The 22,081-nt window shown below is 40.8% G+C and overlaps 1 protein-coding gene across 1 annotated transcript in view; it reads right to left on the bottom strand.

Moving 5' to 3' along the window:
• The window catches only part of TRERF1 (transcriptional regulating factor 1), a 50,372-nt gene extending 28,738 nt beyond the window's left edge, over positions 1-21,634 (bottom strand). The window contains 2 exon segments of the mRNA XM_032681380.1: positions 3,876-3,973; positions 21,562-21,634. The gene's annotated coding sequence lies outside the window, so the exon portion shown is untranslated.
• Between the last annotated feature and the right edge of the window lie 447 nt (positions 21,635-22,081).

Genomic DNA, 22,081 nt, shown 5'->3' on the forward strand with positions numbered 1-22,081 from the left:
CTGTGTTTCAAAAAGGAACTGGATCCTATGGTTTGTCCAACTTATTTCAAGTTTTTCAGCTGTTCCTTTAAGCAAAACATCTACATGCTTTTATAGATTAATTACCAGTTAGCCTGAAAAAAAGAAGACTGGATAAGCTGGCAGATGCAAAAAAAATCCAAAAGAAAACACCCCTCCATGTTCAACTAGCTTCTTCAGGACAGAGCACCTGCACATACCGACAAGAAAAGCATCAAGCAGATGCTCATGTGCTGGGGTACCATCCCCTCTTGCGTCCCTCCCGCCCTCTGGGATGGTAACACTTCAGCTAAAGCAAGCTTAACCACCTAAACTGTGTTTTGTAACACTTAAGGCATGCTTGCTCCAGAAATGTGTCATTGCTGTGTGTTCTCCCAACACTGCAGACATATTTCAATCATGCCTTACCACCTCTCAGTCACATAAGCTGATACAGGGCTTTCTCAAGTTGCTGTCTCTCTGCTATCAGAATATATGCTTCATTCTTAACTGCAGATAAGATAAATCCAAAATCAAGTTGTTCCTTCCCTTCTTTTGCTTCAATGTTCCCCTCCCATTAGCTTCAACAGAAACAAACCAGGGTTTACCTTATTCAATTTTTAGCCTTTTTTATGAGAATGTCTTTATTGACCTGTTTTGTTATTCAGAACTGTCAGATCTCCTGCCAAGCTACTCCTAAATGAAGACAGCCATCATTCACATCATCTTGCTCTCCGATTTCCTTTAGGATAGACGCAGGAATAAAAAGCAGCTCCTTCTCCTCTCCATTCTGCTAAACACCAGTGCTACCAGCAGCCCCTGTCACACAGGCTGACCATAACCCAGCCTTTTAAGGGACAGCACAGACAGTCATGGTTTTCAGCTGAGCACTACACCACTATGAACCCACGCTGAAGAGCAGCTTTAAAAACCAAGAGAGCACCATCTAAGAACACCTAAGCACTACCCAAGAACGGACACACCTGCATTGTTTAAACCCAGCTGAGGTTGGCACTACCCCTGTATCTTCAGACGAGAGTAGGGCTGGAAGGCCGAGAAGCACAGAACTGGGAGAGGAAGGGTGGCATATTTCAAAGACCTCCATGCTCTTGCAGGCTGTTTAGTTACCAGGTTTGTCCTTATAACTTTTCACGTAGCCAGAGTTCAAGCCCCAGCTCTATTTCTTTTTTTTTTTTTTTTGGCATAGAAAATAAGCATGTGAAAAAAAGTAGCACAGTGCTCAAACAGAATGAATGATTTTGAAGGCCAAGGAAGGTGGTTGCATGAACCAGCAGAGAGGAAAAAGGAAGGAGAGGTGAGACGATAACTCAAAGATCTACTTTTTTTTTTTAAAGTATCTACAGAAACCCCAAAGACATCTGATATAGCAATAAAGAGAAGCAGAGACTGAAAATAAGGGTCAAAAGGTATCGGGACCATGGCTATTTTAGTTAGAATAAACTAGTAGCAATATGGATTTCAAGGACCAATAGTTTTCTATAGCTGTCTCAAGGACAAATGCTTACAGGGATGAAAACCTTTTCATCCAAATCCTGGATACAACTCTTCTATGGTTTCTACTGCATTTCAATTTCAGCTGGTTTTGGATGGCAGAGATCTCGAACCCATGTCCATATCTGTCCACAAACCCCAAGGTTAGCACTTTTAGGCAAAACCAGCACCAACAAAAAAACCTCACTTCAGTATACAAGAAAGTACGCAAATAAAGGCATTACAAAAGCGAACACGATTGAAAAGAAGCAAAATATTTAGCAGATTGATTTTTATAGGAAGCATACTAAGAAAGCTATACATGCTTAAAATGGAAGGGAAAAACAGATTAGCTGCTTTTTAATATTAATGCTGGTAATTCTTCAACAGTTGCACAAATCCTTCAAAAATTATCATTCCCTTTGCAGCTGAGCTTCTTCTGCAGTGCAGTTGGAAAGGCTGCTGAGTCTCATGTGGCTGCTCATTTAAGCTGTTCCCATTTCCACTCTTAAGAGTGACTAGAATGTCCTAATTCAGTTTAATAAAGAACACATTGGACTTGGGGGAGGGGAGAACAACGATGGCATTGGGAGAGGAACCGAGCAATTTCTCTACTTTAATGAAGTTTAAAAAAAGGCAACAACAACAACAACAAAAAACAACAGCAAAACCAACAGTTGATCATCTCAGGAAAGTCTCTAGAAAAAGGGGAGGAGAGAGGAAGACAAACAAGAAGAAACATTTTCCTCTCTTTCTGATCTAAGTTGTAAGTAGAAAATGCATTCTGAGGCAGTGGTAATTTAATGAAAACCTTTTTTTCCTCCAAACTAACAGAATTCTGGTTATTCAAGAAGAGGAGGCTGATTTCTAAATAAAGCCATTAACTGAATTTAGTTTAAGGGAGATACAATTTCATGAGTCCCAAAGAAACGAAGAAGGTTGTTTCAACAAATCTGATTATCTTTGCTGTCAGTGAATTGGTGTTACAGTTTCAAGGTACTCGGAAGGGTTTGGAGAACTGCAACTGAAGCAGGTATCACATTACTTCATAAAAAACGGTAAATGTAAAATTATGTGATCTCCTCACAATACTGATTAAAAACAAAAATAAAAGACAAGCCTTGGCTAAGGCCAGAAGGGGACTTGAATTGCATATTCCATAACTAACTGACTAAAAGTGTACCGAAAACAGCACTAATTAAAGTGATAAACACAGTAGTTTATTTTTTTTAATATTCACCAATACATTACTGCATATTTGATCAAGGCTGAAGCTGTCTGTGAAACTTTATCTGAAATTTCTTCAGCCAGCCTGGGTTTACTGACTGCTTAGATGACATAAATCATAGTCCCTTCTGCTCAGGGCAGTACTCTCAAACGCTTCTTGGAAAATAGACATATCCTATTAGCAAAATTGCCGTCAACTTCATATTTTAGTTTCCTTCTATTACTGAACTGAGTGACTTGTTACTCCCCAGCAAGATCCTAGTTCTGCAGACATGAGAAGCCATGGGTATGAAGATCTTAGGACAGAGAGGTTAGATCTTATTCACTTATGGTATGTGCTACATTACAATCTCTGGTCCCTGCTGTTGATATGTGAGAGGGAGAGCGATTTTTAAGCCTTTTCACTCAAACATCAATGCATCAGCTATTGCTGTTACCACAGCCAGGATAAGCACATACAATTTTAGTTCAAGGTGAGCATCCTTGTAAAACACTTAACCAGTTTCTTCCTGACCTCTGCAGTGTTTACGCTCTGTAGGGTGTAATGTGATTTCTTTTTTCTGTAACTGTAAACGCTTTGAAACAGTCAAAGAACATATGCTAGGATTTACAAAAACAGGCAAGGAGGAAACATCCTGAGACAGATAAATAATTAAAAAAAAACCAAGCAGAAATAGTAGTATGTGGAAAATAGCATATGTCTAAGCTCTCAGTGGGGAGGGAACAGCTATTTTGAGCCTGGTGTATCCCCTAAAAGAGTTTTCAGAAATGCAGCTGCAGGACCCTCTGAAAAGTCCATCCCTCTAAACTATAGCATGCTGGTATCTAGCAATGGAACCAGGTCAAATGGTTATGCAGAACTGACCACCGTGGCTGCTGCTTTTATTTTTTTTCAAATTAAGGTAATGTCCTTTTGCTTGTATGAGACAACACAGCCAAAGTAGTCCTTTAAGAAAGATATATATGTGTATCTCCTGTGTCATACATACTGTGAAATAATATTTTACAAGATACACAGCCAATGCACAACTAATCCTATTTGAGAAGCCCATCAATAAAGTCAGAGACTCAGAAGCCCAAATTCTGGAAAACAGCCAAAAAGCATTGAGTCTTTTAAACAAGCCAGCCTTAGAGAAACTGGACATATGATGTGACATTACCTGAGTGTTGAGCATTTGTGAGATTCTTGTATCTTGTTGTGCTCTCTTTGCCATAACATTTCATGCTGCTGTCATTCTGTGATCTCAGAGTGACGTATCTAAACAAAGCAAAAGAATGCAAATTAGTTTTTCTCCACAGATGACTATCTTCTATCACCAGCTTGGCCCAAAGCAGGAGCAGACCCGTGGCCATGAGCTTCCTATTGTAGCACAACAAAATACTAACTTCTATTCAAAAGAGTATCTCCAGGTTACTCTCTAAGTCACTACTGCAGAGGACATCCAGCAGCATGCAACTCCTTTAAAGAACCATCAAGAATCCCTTTCCCATACTGACAGTGAGAGACTGCTTCATTGTCAAATCTCTGGCATTGATACATCCACAGTCCTTCAAATTAAAGACTGAAATACAAGTAAACAGATCTTTACTTTTTACTCAGCTTGGCACCTAGTGCAAAATGAGGAATGGGCTTTGTTGATGCAATAAATAAAACATCTTGCCTCTACTGCAGAGACCATAAAGATTTCACAGCATCCCAGGCTGCTTTGACAGAACCCAGTGGCTTCTCTCATGGAGGGGAGATTTGCTGGCCCAGGGCTTGCAACCTACATGATGAGTATCACACAAACAAGAGAAGGTATAGAAATCAGGAAGGGAGGGATTAATGACAGTCAAAGATGTGGGAGATAACAATCAGGCTGTCACCCAGCGCAGAAGAGATATCTAGACAAGGCATCTTAAATTATTTAAATGAAAACAACACATTTGTTTTTCTAAATGCTGCTGCCTAGATGGCTTTTAGGAAAGGCCCTCAGTACCTGAGGGCATTAAGAAGGCTGGCTGACATCACTGTGAGGCCACTCTACATAACCTTAGAGAAGTCATGGAGATTGGGGGACATCCCAGAAGGCTGGAAGGTGGCTAATGTCACTCCCATCTACAAGGAGGGCTTAAAGGAGGATCCAAGAAATTACAAGCCCATCAGCCATACTTCAGTCCCTGGGAAAGTTACAGAACGAATCCTGCAGGGGGTTATCACAAAACAAATGAAACACATGACTGGGAAAAGCCAGCGTGGATTCACCAAGGGCAAATTGTGCTTGACAAACTTGATCGCCTTCTACAACAAAGCTGTTGATGTGGGGCAAGCAGTAGATGCTGTCTCCCTGGATTTCTCCAACACTTTTATATAGTTTCCCATAGCCTCTTTCTAGAGAAACTGCTATGTTACAGTCTGGACAAGTGGTCCATGTGGTCAGTTGGAAACTGGCTCACAGGTGGCCCCAGTGAATGGTGGTAAATAGCTCCTTTTCCAAATGGCAACCTGGCACAAGTGAGGTCCCCCAGGGACCAACACTGAGCCCATCACTGTTTAATACCTTCATAAGTGATCTGGAAGATGGCATAAGTGTACCCTGATAAAGTTTTCTGATGATATCAAGCTAAGCAGGGAAGCACACGCGTTGGAAGGGAGAGCCACCCTGCAGGAAGACCTGGGTAGGCTGGAAGAGTGGGCTAACAAGAACCTTACAGAGTACTGCAAAAACATGCAACGTCTTGTGGATTGTACCAGATGATCCTTGAGGTTCCTTCCAACCTGCTATTCTGCAATTCTGTAAAACAAGCCTGGAAGCTTAGGGTGCAATTCACAGCTCCATGATATCAATGGAAAACTCTTCATTCACACTGAGCCCTGATGGTTTTGGAAAATCATTCCAGGCTTAAGAAGAAAAATGTAGGAATGACCACATATAACCTCAGTGAGGTCCCTCAGCATTTACCTCCTCTCACCTTCATGCTAGATTCACTTGCTTAAATTATTCTTTTAAAATCTCTGATAGTAAGTCCCAAGCACTGTGACACTACTACATACAGCAAGAAGCTGGCCCCCAAGTCCAGCACAGAACAAGTGCCCTCCCTTAGTCAACCAGCAACACAAATCCAAGCAGCTCCCCTGTCCTGCCCAATGCCAGCCTCTGTTTTCCCTTCACCTTGGCCCAATCCCACAGAAAACAGACAGGTCCACCACACAATCCAGACACCAACCCATCAAAACATGCACCATGAGAGACAGCAAAGTCCCTTACAAAGCCTGACCTGCCTAAAACATACTTCTTCAACAGAAAACCTGAGCTGATGGCAAATGCTGGTAGCATTGCCCAGGGGTATATGGAGTTTCTTGGATCTAAGCAAGTTTTTGCTTAAAACATTATCACATTGAGCCCCAGTAACTAAAATCTGTGCATGTCCACATCCTGCTGCAAACATGAGCTGAAATGCTACAAACGTCCCCAAACACAAACCTGTTTGCATCCCACCTGCTTACAACTTTTCTAAGCAAATCCATGAATTTACCTCTTTGTCAAAATAAAACAAGTTTTAACAAATCCACATGTACACAGTGCCATACCTGACTTGGTTTTTATACTGGTAATTAACATCTCCAGGTCTGTAACAGGCATACTGAATGTTCTAGACAACAGACAAATGTGTATCATTTCTGTTTGTAACAGGAAATACTCAGACACACAGAGAAAACCCGAGGTTAACACCAGTGGAGCCAAGCGACAAAATGTTGGGGGTTTTTTGTCCCAGTTTAACATAACTCTTTAGAGCTTGCCAATATGTTTAAATTTAATCTTAAAAAAGTAACTGCTATATCCTGGGATGGGGCAACCCAGGATGTACGTACAGACTGGGGAATGAGATGCTGGAAAGCAGTCCCACCGAAAGGGACCTGGGGGTCCTGGTGGATGGCAAGTTGAATGTGAGTCAGCAGTGCCCTGGCAGCCAGGAGGGCCAACTGTGTCCTGGGGGGCATCAGGCAAAGCATCAGCAGCCAGTCGAGGGAGGGGATTGTCCCCCTCTGCTCTGCACTGGGGCAGCCCACCTTGAATATTGTGTGCAGGTTTGGGCACTGCAGTATAAGAAGGATATAAAGCTGTTAGAGAGTGTCCAAAGGAGGGCAACGAAGATGGTGAAGGGCCTTGAGGGGAAGCCCTACAAGGAGCAGCTGAGGTCACTTGGTCTGTTCAGCCTGAAGGAGACTGAGAGGAGACCTCACTTACAACTTCCTTGTGAGGGGAAGAGGAGGGGCAGACACTGATCTCTTCTTTGTGGTGACCAGTGATAGAACCCGAGGCAATGTCCTGAAGTTGTGTCAGGGGGTTTAGACTGGATATTTAGACTGGATATTAGATATGCCCTGGAACAGGCTTCCCAGGGAAGTGGTCACAGCACTGAGCCTGCCAGAGTTCAATAAGCATTTGGATGATACCCTTGGGCATATGGTATGATCCTTGGGGATAGTCCTGCACAGGGCCAGGAGCTGGACTCCATCATCTTTGTGGGTCCCTTCCAATTCAGAATATTCTGTGTTATTCTGTGTGATCATGAGCCATGACCAAAGTCACAGTATATAGGTTTGCTTTCTTTTTCAATTATCCATCTGCTCTGAACAACAAACGCTCGTATTAAGCCTAAAAATGCCAAAATATTCTGCAGACAAACAATCCCTGGTAGCTTCCTGCAAGAGGCCAGGCCGATGGATGCCAGGAAAAACAACAGGAATACCCAGGAAAATCCTTTTCAGCCTTTCTTATTTGTTTTTGCTGCTTTTCCCACTATACTACCTTCATTATTAGAGCTACAAAAACACCCATATGCAGGTGTACATAAATTATCAGATATGTGCAAAGCTCTCATACATAATATCACAGTTAAAAAATAAAACTTCGGGCATTTTGGAGGCAGAGGTAGTGAACTGATGGCTGATAAATACTGAAAACAGTCCCAACATAATTAATTCAGGACCAAACACTACAAAAGTACATAAAACTCACAAATGAGGTTTTAATTCTTTTCATTAAATTTTAATCAGCATCTCATTTTTTGAAGTTTAGATTAAAAAGCAATCTAATTTTATATTCCTTTGCCATATTCTTCAGTTTTGCTTCCATCCCAGCCCCTAGATTTTGCATACAAGCAAAGCACAGTAAGGAAAAGCTGAGAAGTGAAGCCTACAGCAACATTTACAAATTAAGACCTAAGTCAGAGATCGGCTATCCCATACGCACAATATAAATTTTCAGTCCTCTCTCTTCATTAGGATTGATGACACTGCTGGAAAATAAGGAGCACATACCTTTTATGGGAAGGTAAAATACAGATGAATTAACAGAGAGAGAATGCAGCTAAATCAATTTCTCATCTTGAGATAGTAATGGAGGCAATTTCTTGAACTTTACTACGCTTGTAACATATTGATCAGCAGAGCTTCACACTGAAAGTTAAACCAGGTATTTTCCCAGGGATAAAATGGAGGATGGCAGTAGAACTAGGCAACACACCAAAGACAGAGATTTTCTCCAGTCATGTTACACTTCAAAAAAATTGAAATTTCCACCTACTTGCATGTTACTGCAACACACAAGAAGATTTCTAGATTAAGGCTGAATTAGTCCTCTATGAGCCTTAACAAAGCAAATTTAGTGATACGGCAAGGGGGAATGGTTTCAAACTGAAAGAGAAAAGGTTTAGATTAGATACTAGGAAGAAATTCTTTACTGTGAGGGTAGTGAGGCACCGGAATGGGTTGCCCAGAGAAGCTGTGGATGCCTTACCCCTGAAAGTGTTCAAGGCCAGGGTGGATGGAGCTCTGAGCAACCTGGTCTAGTGAAAGATGTCCCTTCCCATGGTAGGGGTTGGAACTAGATGATTTTAAGGTCCCTTTCAACCCAAACCATTCTATGATTCTGTGATTCTATGATTTACTTTCACAGTATGAACTTTTGTATCATTTGACATTAAGAACTTAACCGAAGTGTTAAATTGGGAACTCAGACTTCCTGTAGATCATCAGAGCATCCAAAATGGAATTCTGGGAAAATATCGGAAAAAAAAGAAAAAAAGTAATTTGGGATTTTCTCCTCTCCTTCCTAATGGTCCTAATGTCTAACTATTCACAAACACCAGTTCATAAACTTGCCATGAAATCAATAAACCTCAGCCACTTCAAATCACTGAAATACAAGTTTTCTTTACTGTATTTGTCATTTTTTCTATTACAAGAGTGACCAAGAGCATCTTGTTATCTAAATTGGTTGGTCATGATTAAACAGCATTTAATTATTTTTGGAGCAGGAGAGGGGAAAGTAAACCACCTTAAGATAAGAAACATTAAGAACAACAGAGTACATATGTTAAGCAATACCAACAAAGACTAATACCAACTGGTAAAATCAGCAACAAAATAGTTAACAACACCAGAATTATCATCATCAATCATATACCATTACTTTAGTTCACTTAACACAACTATATCAGAGCACAGTCTCTCTTCACATGGTGGAAGTCCACTCTTAATAATCAACCTCACGAATTTTTTGCCCTTCCCTGGTCCATGTTCAGCTTCCTGCTTGCACTTTCCTAGAAAAACTCTAGGACTTCAAATTCTCTTCTAAGGACAGGATTCTTCATGCATGCATAATTATTTTCACGTGTTCATTTCTACATCTTCGAATGCTTCAGGAATATTGCACGACATTTATTTCCAGAGGAAATGTCTTAGACAAATGCATTTTAGAGATCAGATGCTAATGTGCAGATAGATTACGAATTCCAAAATCTATTAGTTTTTCATGTGTAGGGTCCAAGGCTTCAGACAACACATACTGTATAACATGACATGTTTAAAGTGGCTTTAGACTTGAGCTACTGGTCAGATGCATCCCAGTCACACAAAGCAAATGGGTGCTCACACTAGCAGAGACCACCTATCACACCACAGGCACAATCCAGGAGATGCCTGCCTTGAGTGACTGCATCAAGTGACTGCTCTCTGGCACTGGCAAGAATGTAATCCAGTTCCCTTGGGCAGGGCTTGGCTTATCCCATTCAGGAGAAAATACTCCCATACCTCCTACTATATAGCTATGTCTTGTCCTCTCCTTATTGAATTCAGAAAGCAACCTGGTTGGCAGTACAAGCTTGACAGTCCTAGAGCTGCCTGAAAAGCCATCATCTTTCTCTTCACAGTTTTCAGGCACTTGTTTCACACTCATGTCCTGGGAAGAACAGCGGGCATTCATTCTGCACCTCCTTCATGACATCAGTCATTTTTGTGTGCCTCTTTCCAGACTGAGGACTCCTGGTGGCTTTTTGTCACCCTATTCTTTGGATTTTTCTTCTTCTTTACAACATTCTCTGGGCTGGGGGAGGCAAGATGGAAGACAGGGAGGACCAAAGCTACATATGTTATTGAAGACAGGGGAGCACGATGTATCTACACAGTAGCACATTCATGCTTTCTGTTTTGTTTTCTGTTCCTTCACTAACAAGTACTGACTAGTTTTATCAATCATTATGCTGTCATTTTTACAGGATGACCACAAAGTCTCCTTCCAGAGCAGCTGATATCTGGTGCAGCACTCATCAGGGCATACACCGCATTGTGACCTCCCTCCTCCTCCTGCACACACTGCTTTAGTTTATCTACAAGCAATTTCCTCCAGCATTTTATCATCCAATCATTCAGTACTAGGAGTTCTGCAACACATTCAGCTAGCCCTTCTTTTCATTATTCTTAATGCCCCAAGCCCACACTCTTGCAAAATTTCAGTTACTTACTTCAAACTATGAGGTGACTAAAACCATTCAAACAAAATCATTGCCAAAAATGACATCAATAAACAACCCTCCTTCCTTGAAAAACCCTCAAACTATTCTTTCCCTTTGCAAAATTACTGCAAAACAACCACTCTCCTAAAAGAAATTCCCCAATCACTCAAAAAAACTTCTTTAAGTGGGCACTCCCCATAATGAGCTTTAGCCCTAGTTGTTCCAGTTTGGCAGAGTAGGGACCACGTCACAGCAAAACCTTCTGTCAACAGCCTGATGAATTAATGTTTGGACCTCTCATGTCACACTAACATGCCAACCCTGCCCTGAGAAAATGGAGCAGGAGCTCCACAGCTCAGGAAACAGCACTACCAGACCAAAAAAAACCCCCAACTTAAAACAAATAAGCAGACAAACCTCAAAGTCTAACAGCTACTTCTTGGCTCCAGATCTTCCCCGCAGAAGGTAGGCGGAAAAAAAAACCAACCCATCCCACCCTTCTGCAGACTGACTCCTATGCAGTGCTAAGAATATTCTGAAAGACACAAAATGTATAACTTTTCAACTGAATATTCATTTCTGAACTGAAGGGAAACATCTTAAGGGCGAGTGGGTGTAAGGAATGATTCCTCCTCAGCACTGCCGCACTATTTATTAAAGGCTGTGAATACCCACAAGAATTCAGCTTTGGCCTTCACACTGTACACTAACAAGCTTAGTTTACTGACATTCACAAAGCAGATGAAGCTCTGCTTCAAATGATCCCTTTGAAAGGGACAATTACACCAGATAACTGGAAATTGGATGACCAACAGAACTAATTAAGTTCTTAAGTTCTGTTTGTATATTTATCCAGATTTTTCTCACCATTCTTACTCAGAAGGGGAATGGGTTGGCTTGGGAGGCCAAGGGAACAAAAGTATGCCTTCCCCCCCCCCCCCGTACATAGTTTTCTCCCCTACATAGTTACAGATCTGTTTGGAACAAAACTTGAGACATGAAATCAGTGCAGCCAGAGGTGGAATTCATCTTATTCTGACAGAAATATTCAATTTTCCCTAGCTTATATTTTAAATTGCTTTCTGATATACCAGATTATTATTTTTTTTTAGCCTCTTTGGCTCCTTACATAATTAAATGCCATGCTATTCAGCTTTTACAATTACTTTTACCATTTTCAGAAGAACATTTCTCAACTTTCTGTGAAGAATTTATTCCCCACAAGTGTTAGCTTCACTGACTGTTTTTTTGTTCATTACATTAAAAGCTCTTAGCCATCTCAGTAGAAATCTTTTCCCTTATACAGACTTTCCTATAGGGTAGATAGTATTTGCCAACCCTCAGTTTCTTTTCCTACTATTTCATGTAACCAGAAATAGCTTAGAAAAGGTGAAAGGTCAATGCCTTCATCTTGCAATCATGGAAGAAGGGCTAGGCACAGCCTATGGAGACATTTTTGTTACAAATTCAGAGTTTGCATTTAATACTTGCAAAAATAACAGCAATGTTCCTCAAAAGTGTCCTAGCTAGCTATGAAAGTTTTGCCCATTTACCCTACAGGTACAGACAAACAGCCTCTGAAGCTTCAAGTACTGGCTTCTACGATTTCTCTTAGAAGACCACCACAGTTTTGGAGCAAGCATGTTCCCAGCCCCTCAAACTTCACTTTTAAGGTATTGCCCACACCAAATGCAGATCCAGCAGCACAACACTCCCTCCAGTTTGCCAACTTACAACAAAGCATACAGAACATATTTAAAAGTTGCTTTATTGATACAGAAGTGACAAAGTAAAAACATATTCCGCAAGAAGCAAGCTCATCCTGCTTAGCACTTATTTGAGAGAAATATAAAAAAACTCCAAGAGATTAATGTCTCCCTTCCTGGGTAGGCTAAAGATAATTATTTGGCTAGTAAGGGGGGTTATTTGTTTCAGTTTGGTTGTTTGGTTGGTTCGGGGGGGGGGGAGGGGGGTGTTGTGGACCATGCGGGGAGAAGAACAAAACAGCACCATAAGAAAACAGCCTTTTAAAGCTTTATTTCTGACAAAACTACCATCTTGTTCCTTAGCAGAACAGCAGGAAGGAGTTTCCAGAGTGGGCCTAAAAAACACCAGGGGAAGAAACCTTCTCTGTAGCAGGCACAGTACACCACCATAGCATCTTCTCTTGGGAATGAATTATAAGTAGGAAACACTTTGAAGATTATGACAAACTTGCTGGTCATCTATGGCTTTTTCTTATGTACCAATTAATCAAGTAATCCTTCAGAATTACTAGAATGTTACCAAGCATCACACATCCAATTGAAAGCAACATATGCCTGACCATTTCATACCCTTTTCAGCCATGTTGCAGGCAGAGCTTGAATTATTACCCCAAATAATTCAAGAGCCAAACGGCTCTGCCCACATTTCCCCATGATCTAACTGGCATCCTGGCATGAAGGTGAAGGAACTGGGGGCTCTACAACAGGAGAGAGAGGATCATCTCTCATTTCAAGTCTCAATTTTTTCTGAGGTCACAGTGACTTGAATCTAGCATGAATTATGCATAATCACCCTCCAAGCAAGTGGATCTGTGCCAACTGAACCTCATAAAAGTTTTGGTTGCTAGGAGGTAGCAGTGGACATATTCTAAAACCCTGTTTACTTGAACCATTGAGGTTTCCCTCCAGAATAACCTTCCACAGTCTGCTCACTGTTTTTTTATTCCTTGAGACATCAGATTTCAGATAAATTCTGTGATTTCCCATCTGCTGTCATCTAGAGAAGCCTCTATGAATTATCTCTCCAAACAGTCTGTAAAAGACCTCCAACACCTTCAGAGCAAGCTCGTATCTTTAGACAAACTAGATAACATCCTTAGCACAAATTCTGTTCAGAGAAGTCTTGCATTCAGACACGGTGTTGTTCAGATGCCCACGTATCAAGTTCTGAGTCTCAAACTCCACGAGCCAGCACAGCAGACAGAACCTCAGTAGCACTTCATAGACCTTGCCTTAGCTTTTCAGCTCATTCTCTGTCCCTAAAAGACTTATCTCAAATGAACACACAATATTTTTACATCGACATTTTTAATCAATTGTCTTGTATGGATATTAAGTTTCAGAGTGTGCTATCTGGAAATCTTGGCTGCTCCAGATCATGCTTTTAAAGACATACTCTGTAATTCTCCTGTCAATTTGTTGGAGATGCATTTCTGTCCTCTGATTTAGGAACATACAAAAAGATTTTTCATGGTTATCTTAGCTAAGATTGGATTGAGAGTATTTATTTATTGCATTGTTTACATGCACTGTGAGCCACCCAATGAGGAAATGAAGAAATAAAAACAGCTGCCTCCTTTAGACCACATAATTTCTGACACCATTTCTACTTAGAGATAGCTCAGTTTTGTTTGTTTTATGAAAGAAGAGAGTAAGCAAACACAGACTTCAGTTTTTCATCATTTACTGAACCTATGGCATACAAGGCTCATTTATCATCAAGCCCTAGACTCAAGCTGAAATGCTAATTACAGACAAAAAGAACAGGTAATGCTTTTCCAATAATTAGTAGGCAAGCAATTCTCAGAACACTGTTATCAGATTTATCATAGGATTCTGGAAAGAAAGTGGTGCTGACACACTCGTGGTTTCCTTCTGTTCACTCTTCATTTACTGAAGATTCAAACCTTTGGATTATCTACTCGAGACATCTGACTGGTAAAGTAATTTGTAACTCTGAACAGTACAGATGCTCCCCACTGAACCATCCTTGGGAACTGCCCAAGGAAAGGTGGTTACAAGCAGTATGACCAGAGGATTGCAAAGTAATGCCATGAATCTCAGGTATTTTTAGTTCTGACTGTGGACTGAAAAATGTAATCAAAAATGCCATTTCTAACAACCCTCATCACTGCAAACATCAGCAAACATAACTCGGAGCTGTATAATGGGAGTGAGGAAGGACTGTGAGTTGATTTAAAAACCAACTAGAACAGCAGGTAAAAACAACTTCAGCAGAAATGAAAGGTGAGAGACATTGCAAGTGTGCTGAGGCAAGCCAGAAGCAAAAGTTAGCTTGTGCAACACCAGCCAGACCTCAGCAGGCAGTGCTTCAACCTCTCTCACCCAAAGTAACCAGCTTTGGCGTCTCCCCAAAGCTTCAACATAGCCAGACAGAAGGGATGGTATTAGCAGGGGCACAGATCTCCAAGAACCCCAATGAACACATTCCCACTCTGAAAGCATGGTGGTACACTGCTAGAGGGAAGGCTCGTGAGACCGCTGTGTGGCCTGAAGTGTTTGAAGAGATGCTAAGCCTTGTTCTTGTTTGCCTGCACTCAGCTCCAGAGGCACAACACCAGCACTCATGTTAAGGAAACACCATTATTCCTCTTCGCCAAACCCCATGGTCTTAAACTTGGGTGCAGGCTGCAAAACTTTCATAGCACTGGGGCATTCCAAAACAGTCTTCCCCTGAGACTACATCCGAAGAGGAAAGTACCAACCGGCATGAACATAAGGTAGGTGTTCAATTAGCAGCCTCATCTGATAAAGATTTCCAGCAGAGACCTCAGGGGGAGGGCTACAAGATTATGAAAAGATCTTCCCCTTACAACCTTACATTTGTTCCCTTATCTTGCAATGGTAAATTCTTATTACTATGCTTCAGTTAAAAGACAATTAGAAGAATGGATAATATATAATGAAGGCACTGCATATATGATTTAAAGTTGCCTCCAAATACCTAATGCACAAAGATTTGTTTTCCTTCAGATGCCAAGAATCAGGCCAGAACAACAGTAATGTGATTTTTGCTAGTACAAAACAATGCTTTCTTTTTTTTTTAATAGGTAATGGTCCTACCTAATTTTTTATTTTTTTTTAATCAAATTGTCCTTAGGGAAGATTCAGAGACAAGCCTTCTGGAAAAGTAGTAACTGCATGAGACAAAAGATAATCAAGAGTACTCTTTTTTTCTATGTTCTTAGCATTTCTGGACTGCAAATTCAAGCTACAAAATATGTCTGTGTATCAGATGCTGTAGCAGGTAACAGCATGAATGTCTAAATCTTTAAAAAGTGAAGAGTTTCAGAAAGCCTAAATTTTTTTACTTTTATTTTTTAAATACTGAGACCCCTGGTATAGATTTCATTTTCATTTTAGTTTTCCTACAGGGTACTGGCTTGTAGGAAGTCCATTTCACATAAAAATCTTAAGGCATTCTTTACATCATCTTCCCCTGCATTAATGTCTCTGGTAATGCAGGACTCAGATAAGGCTATGCAGTCTCATGCCCAACTGATATATTTTCCAGCAACGCCTAGCTATGTCAAATCCTGCATCTCTCTCATGAGTTTTACCCAAGGATCTGGTTTCAGCTGGGATAGACTTAATTTTCTTCCTAGTGGCTGGTTGAGTGCTGCGTTTTGGATTTAGGTTGAGAATAATGTTGATAACACCGTGATGTTTTAATTGTTGCTAAGTAGTGCTTACTCTCAGTCAAGGACTTTTCAGCTTTACCTGCTTTGCCGGTGAAGAGGTGCACAAGAAGCCGGGGGGGGAGGCACTGCAAGGACAGTTGACCTGAACTGGCCAAAGGGATATTCCATACCACAGAACATCATGCCCAGTATGAGGGGATGGGGGAGTGTAGAATTGCTGCTCAGGGACTTGTTGGGCATAGGAGAGTGGGTGGTAGCAACTGCGGAGTACAACACTTGTCTTTCTCTCTTTTTGTTATCTCCCTTTTCATCACAGTTACTATTTTATCTTTCCCCATTATTAAAATGTTCATATCTCAACCCATGGGTTTTACTCTTTTCTGATTCTCTTCCCCATCCCAGTGGAGGGTGGGGAGTGAATGAGCAGCTGCATAGTACTTAGTTGCTGGCTGGGGTTAAGCCATGACACCAGGTCTAGATTCAACAGTGGACTGAAATTCCTTTGCACACTGAAAGTTTCAGTTGTAATCTCGTTACCTCCAGACACTGAGTTCTGCGAGGCTGAGGTGCTCTGAATGGACTAACTGCAATGCCCCGTTCCTTCAAGATCTCCTGCTTGTTTCAGAAAGAGAGATGGCATAAAGTCATCTTCCTTCACAGGGAGACCTTGAATTATCAAATTTTTTTACACTCTCTGAAGCCCAGCAAGTCCAAGCCATCATTTCTCAAAGACCCTATGACACACCGAAAATGTTTTCTTCTCAAAAACTACTGCAATGGTTTTGCACAACATAAACAACTGCTGAAAACAGAGGAGTACTGGTCTGGTGTGCCTTACTTGCAGACAGCTCCAGCCTTCTCTTTTTGTCCCTGGTGCAGCAGCAAAAGCCACAACCCAAAAGTGCTCTCATTCCAGACAAGACTTGTTGGAAGCCACAAAGACAACAGGAACTGACGATGAATGGAGACAATCTTTCTGTGTTTGTGCAAGAGGAAAAACATCTCTCTGGTAGCCTTTCTGTGTTTGTGCAAGAGGAAAAACATCTCTCTGGTAGCCTTTCTGTGTTTGTGCAAGAGGAAAAACATCTCTCTGGTAGCCTTTGAGCACAGGCAGTGCTGAGGCAGCTGGTGATGCCTGTCTACATTCACCAGTAAAACAGGGTACAACTACAGAGCATAGTCCTGGAGATCCATTTGATAAATGATTATGTCCTTATTTCCAACAGACACGTCTGTTCCTTTCAGGAAAACCTGAAGATGAGATTCTGATGATTTATTCACTAGCTTGAGCTATGAAGTCCTGAACTGAAAAATATTTCTTACAGTAAAACATATGTGACTCTAAAATTTCTCTGGGTTACAGAGGACTACTTAAGACATGAAATCCTGAGATGAACGGACTTGGACCTCTCTAATTTGAGGCTTCTGGTAAGTCTGTTGAGCAAGAAGAGATTTGGGAATCCTCACAGATCTCCATACTTTTCAAAGCACAAACAGCAAGTGTAGTCTGCACAACCTCTCCAGTGGTAACAGACATGTAGTTTCACTCTACAATCTGGGGTTGACCACTATTTTTACTTCTTTAGGGGGCTACAAAGTCCATTTAACCTGGGAGGAAAATGGTAGCATAACTCTCTAAACGTTACTTTACTGGTCTGTTGTCCCAGATACGGATATTTCCCACAAGCGCAAGACTGGTGTATTTTATATGCCCACAATAATAGAACACTGAATCAATCAGCAAGGATTTTCTGGTTCATATTACCTGAACAATTTCAGATACTTTAAATCACTATCACCTATTTCCTCCAGATCTCACTTCTATTTTTCAACTTCTTATAGGATCTTAACAACAAGATCATGCTCAATAAAAATAAAATCTTCAGCAAGACAGTAGGTTCATTTCCATTTTAATTTTAGCCATATCCTCAAACTGCCTTCTGAGTATTGGTTATTATCAGAAGGAAGTTGCCCTGGACTTTGAGAATGTCACAGTTTCCAGTGAGTTCATGTCTTCTGGAAAGTCCTAAACTGAAAGACTTTCGCTAAGATGGGAAATCCTGACACAATTCAGGCTTTTGACTCCATTTTGATGCCTAAGAATCATCACAGATGACCAGTTCTAGCCTCACAGGGCTGTTAGCTTCTGCTTTGTTGCTAATAAGCACAGGTAAGGAAAGATTGTCATAGCTCCCACTCCTAAATCTGGAGAAATAGTAAGAAAAGAGTTCTCGCCCTTCCTACCAGGTGCTTAAAAAAATAAAAGAAGAATTATCCACGTGAATCAAATAAATTGCCAAATGATTCACAGCTGTCATATCTGAACAAAAAATTACCATGTCAATACACAGAATAAAAAAAAATTAAAAATTATACTGCAGATTAAAGTTCTTGAGTATTATGAATTCTGAACCGTAAGAATGGATGACATACTTGCTCCATCCTAACATTGGGAGGAAAAAAAAAATCTATTTGGTGGCATAGCACCAGCCTTTGCAAAAAGGGTAAAAATAACATGCATCATAAGAGACAAGAATCCAACACATTAGGTAATCTGTGATGAGAACTCTATGAATAAAGCAGATAATACCAAATTAGTTAACTAAAAAAAACCCAAAAACACAGCCATTTACAGATCAAAAAGAATACTTGCCTATGCATTTCAAACTAACAACCAACTAGAATTACAAGTATGTGCCGTTTTAAAATAAGCAAAGAACCAGATTCACAAGATGATCTGGATTTGCCCACCCTCTCAGATATGTTGGCTTTTAACATTTATAGAGTACTAAAGAAAACATCCCACCACTTTTATCTGGATTAATGTCACATTTGGCACAAAACTTTCACGTTCAGAAAGAGACCCGCTCAACAGCAGATGGAGGAGTATTCCATTAAAACATGAGTGGCAACATGTGCACACCCTCCCAATCAAAAGAAGCAAACCACTTCTCAGTAACATCTGCCTGCAGATCACAAGATGCTCACACAGAACTTTCCCACAAAATACCTTTTTCTTACTCCTGTCTAAAAGCATTCTTATCGATAAGTAAATTCTGTAACTAAAAAAAAAAAAAGGAAAAAAAAGAAAAAAGGGAAAAAAAAAAAGAAAAACCCCAGCCTCAGGTATTCTTCCCAGCACTGTTCAATTATCCAGAAAAGTGTAAGGAAACATTAACAGGAAGAAGTGACTATTTCAAGCTGAGGGTAACTAGGATGAAGAGAAACTTGCTTCACTTTATAAAAAAGATACACAGTAATAATAATAAAAAAAGAAATAAAAACCTGAAGGGTACATCAATTATAATGGTTCTGTGGTTCCTCTGGATTTCAATTAGAAACCACTTTATTTACAGCTCTTGGCCCAGCAGCAGGCAACCCAATGAGAACGTTTTTCATGGTGCAGTTTCTAATGCAAATAAAAGTAAAGGCAACCCCAGAGTGGTTTGCTAACTTATATAATGAGACAGGAAACAAAAGGTACAAATGAATAATGACCATGTCAAATGCATTCAGAAAGACCACAGGACTCAAATAACAAATTCTTTGACAAGTACATTTACCTCAAAGAACTATCTAAAATAGCTCTTTTTTCCCATAAATGCTTTTCCTAAGATCTCATTTTAATAATAATTTAAATCTATGTTCCATCAAAATATGAAGTTAAATCCATTCTCTCCACCCTCAAAACCAAAAAGTGACCACTAGACATAGGTATCTGACTTTTCTGCTCAGAAAGTCCACATTTAGTCATTTTGATCAGAGTGAAGAGAAGCCGTAAGAGGCAACACTGAGGTCTGCCCAGGAGCTCTTTTCCACTACTTGCAGATACAGCAGCAGAGGAGGTGAAAGGAGGTATGGAGAAACCAAGTGGTTTCTCCCACATAAGCATTTTGTGCACACAAGCAGGCAACATGCAATTTAAGTCTCCCCAAAATGGCTGTCTCCCTGAAACCAGGGGAGGTTCACCAAGGACTGACCTTGCATGTTCATGCCCTCAACTTTGCCACCATATTCAGTTTGGTGACAGGGCTGAGGCACAGCCCCTTGCAGATGGCACTACTCACTCCTCACAAAAGCCCAGGCTGGAGTTACACCACCTGCATCCTCCTCCGCCCAGTTTACAGTTTACAGCCATAAACAACCAACTCCAGTAATGAACAGCAGACCTGCTTGTTCAGTCAAAGGGCTCGCAGAGGCTCAGACCACACTATTTCTCTAACAGTTTCCCTAGGAGGATGGCCTCACATGGACCAAGCTGCCACCAACCTTGTCTAAGTTGTTATGCTTTTTTTCAAAAATGTAACATCATAGGGAAAAACTCCTAGAGCTACTTTTCATTTCACTTTTAAAATGGAAACAAAATAAATTTTGTCTGGTTTAACAGCACTTTTCCAGATTGTGCTAAGTACAGAATTCTTCATCTTTTCAAATTCACGAGGTTGCGTCAAACACTTGCGTGCTCTCTCAATGCTATTCCCCTCTCTGGCTTGTCAGTTCACTTAGGAAAGAAACACCTACATTTTGGGCTTCCATTCAGCAGAATGCTTTGAAGCAGCTCCTAATATCACAGAAAATGCCTATCAACAGCTGTTAGTGGCTCAGGAGGGACCTGCCTATATACAGATGCTCATATGCTAGTGAGCACTTCACTGAAAAGACTAAGTGATGTGTGTTACTTACTGCAGCCCATTTGAGTCTGGGTAGTTTCAATTTGTATTGTGCTCTTAACAGTGAGAAGATTCTGGAGCTTATCTTGTATCTCTATCATTCATAAAGGCCTACTGCATTCAGAAGAGCAAGAAATGCAGATATATATTTCATTAAGATGTAAGCACTCCAAGTCTGTAAAAAGCACTCTGCACTGGGCAAACTATTTAAACAGGATTTCTGACCAATGCCTTCATTACCCTCCAAAGATGTCCAACCTGGTAACTGTGGGCACAATTGTGCAGCTGATACCACGACCAACGTGGTTGGCTCATGTCTACAGGTTTTCTATATAGGTTATATAAAAAAAGGAGGGGGGGGGAAAAGAGAAAATAAAAAGTTTCTAGAAGATAATGTGATCAGAGCACTGAAATTCAGTTCCTGCTGAGCTGCCCTAAAGAAAAGACCCTTTATCTCTACTGACTGCAAGGACAAGTCAGGCGCCTAAGGAAATTAGCTGATCCAGTCAGAAGCTTAAACTTAGGACAACTTAGAACATCCCGTTACTGATACTATTGATACTTCTGTCTTTTTACATAAACCACAACAGCAGTAAGTTCAGTTAAACCTTTTTTACAGCTAACCAGTATCAGCTTATTAGGGACCAGATGTCACTTGGTCTGTAGATGGGCTACAGTGCGTTATTAATGAAGACAAGGTTGCAGGAAAGCAGGCTGTGATGAGGCAGGTGCAAATGGTACAGAACACAGAGGAGGGAAAACTTTCTGCAAGGCAAACATCAAAGATCCAATACTTTCCCACTGTTATGCTAGAGAACCACAAGAGAGCCACCTCTGGAATTGTGTTTAACACTAAAACACACCAAAACCTCCCCCACCCAGCTGAAACCACCTCCAAACACGTACAGCTGCCCACCCACACCAACCCACCACAAGAACCACCTAAATCAAAATGACCACGAGACGTACCAAAGTGCTGCGTGTGCCATTAGACCACTGCGGCACAAAAGCTGAATGGCACGTAGCAAATGCCCGAGGTGCGCCACATACAAGCCACCAAGCAGCCAGCCTTTCCCACTGGACAGCACTGTAAGGAAGAAATACTATGAGAATCTCAGCAGCCCTTGACGCTGCTGTCGTGAATTTGAAAAAAAAAAAAAATCCTAACACGCAGTACCACTCCCACAAAAAAAGGGATAGAACTTGTTCTTATGTAAGTATGTATATTATTTAACACTCGAACAACAGTTCCATCACATCTACACAGAACCAGAAGTGGTGAAGAGCTGAGAAGGGAAAAAAATAATTTCTACTCTATTGTATCTATCCATTTTTTTGTTTGCCTCAGGACAAGTCAAGGGCCCTCAACACACTGCAGAACAAGGACCACTATCTGTTTTCTTTCTCTTCCTTTGTTGTGGCACAAGGTGAGTGATGCACGTAGGTGCAAGTATAATTCACACAGTATTTGCATTCTCTTAGCTATTAC

This window comes from Chiroxiphia lanceolata, chromosome 3 (assembly GCF_009829145.1).
Source record: "Chiroxiphia lanceolata isolate bChiLan1 chromosome 3, bChiLan1.pri, whole genome shotgun sequence".
In the NCBI taxonomy this organism is placed as follows: domain Eukaryota; kingdom Metazoa; phylum Chordata; class Aves; order Passeriformes; family Pipridae; genus Chiroxiphia; species Chiroxiphia lanceolata.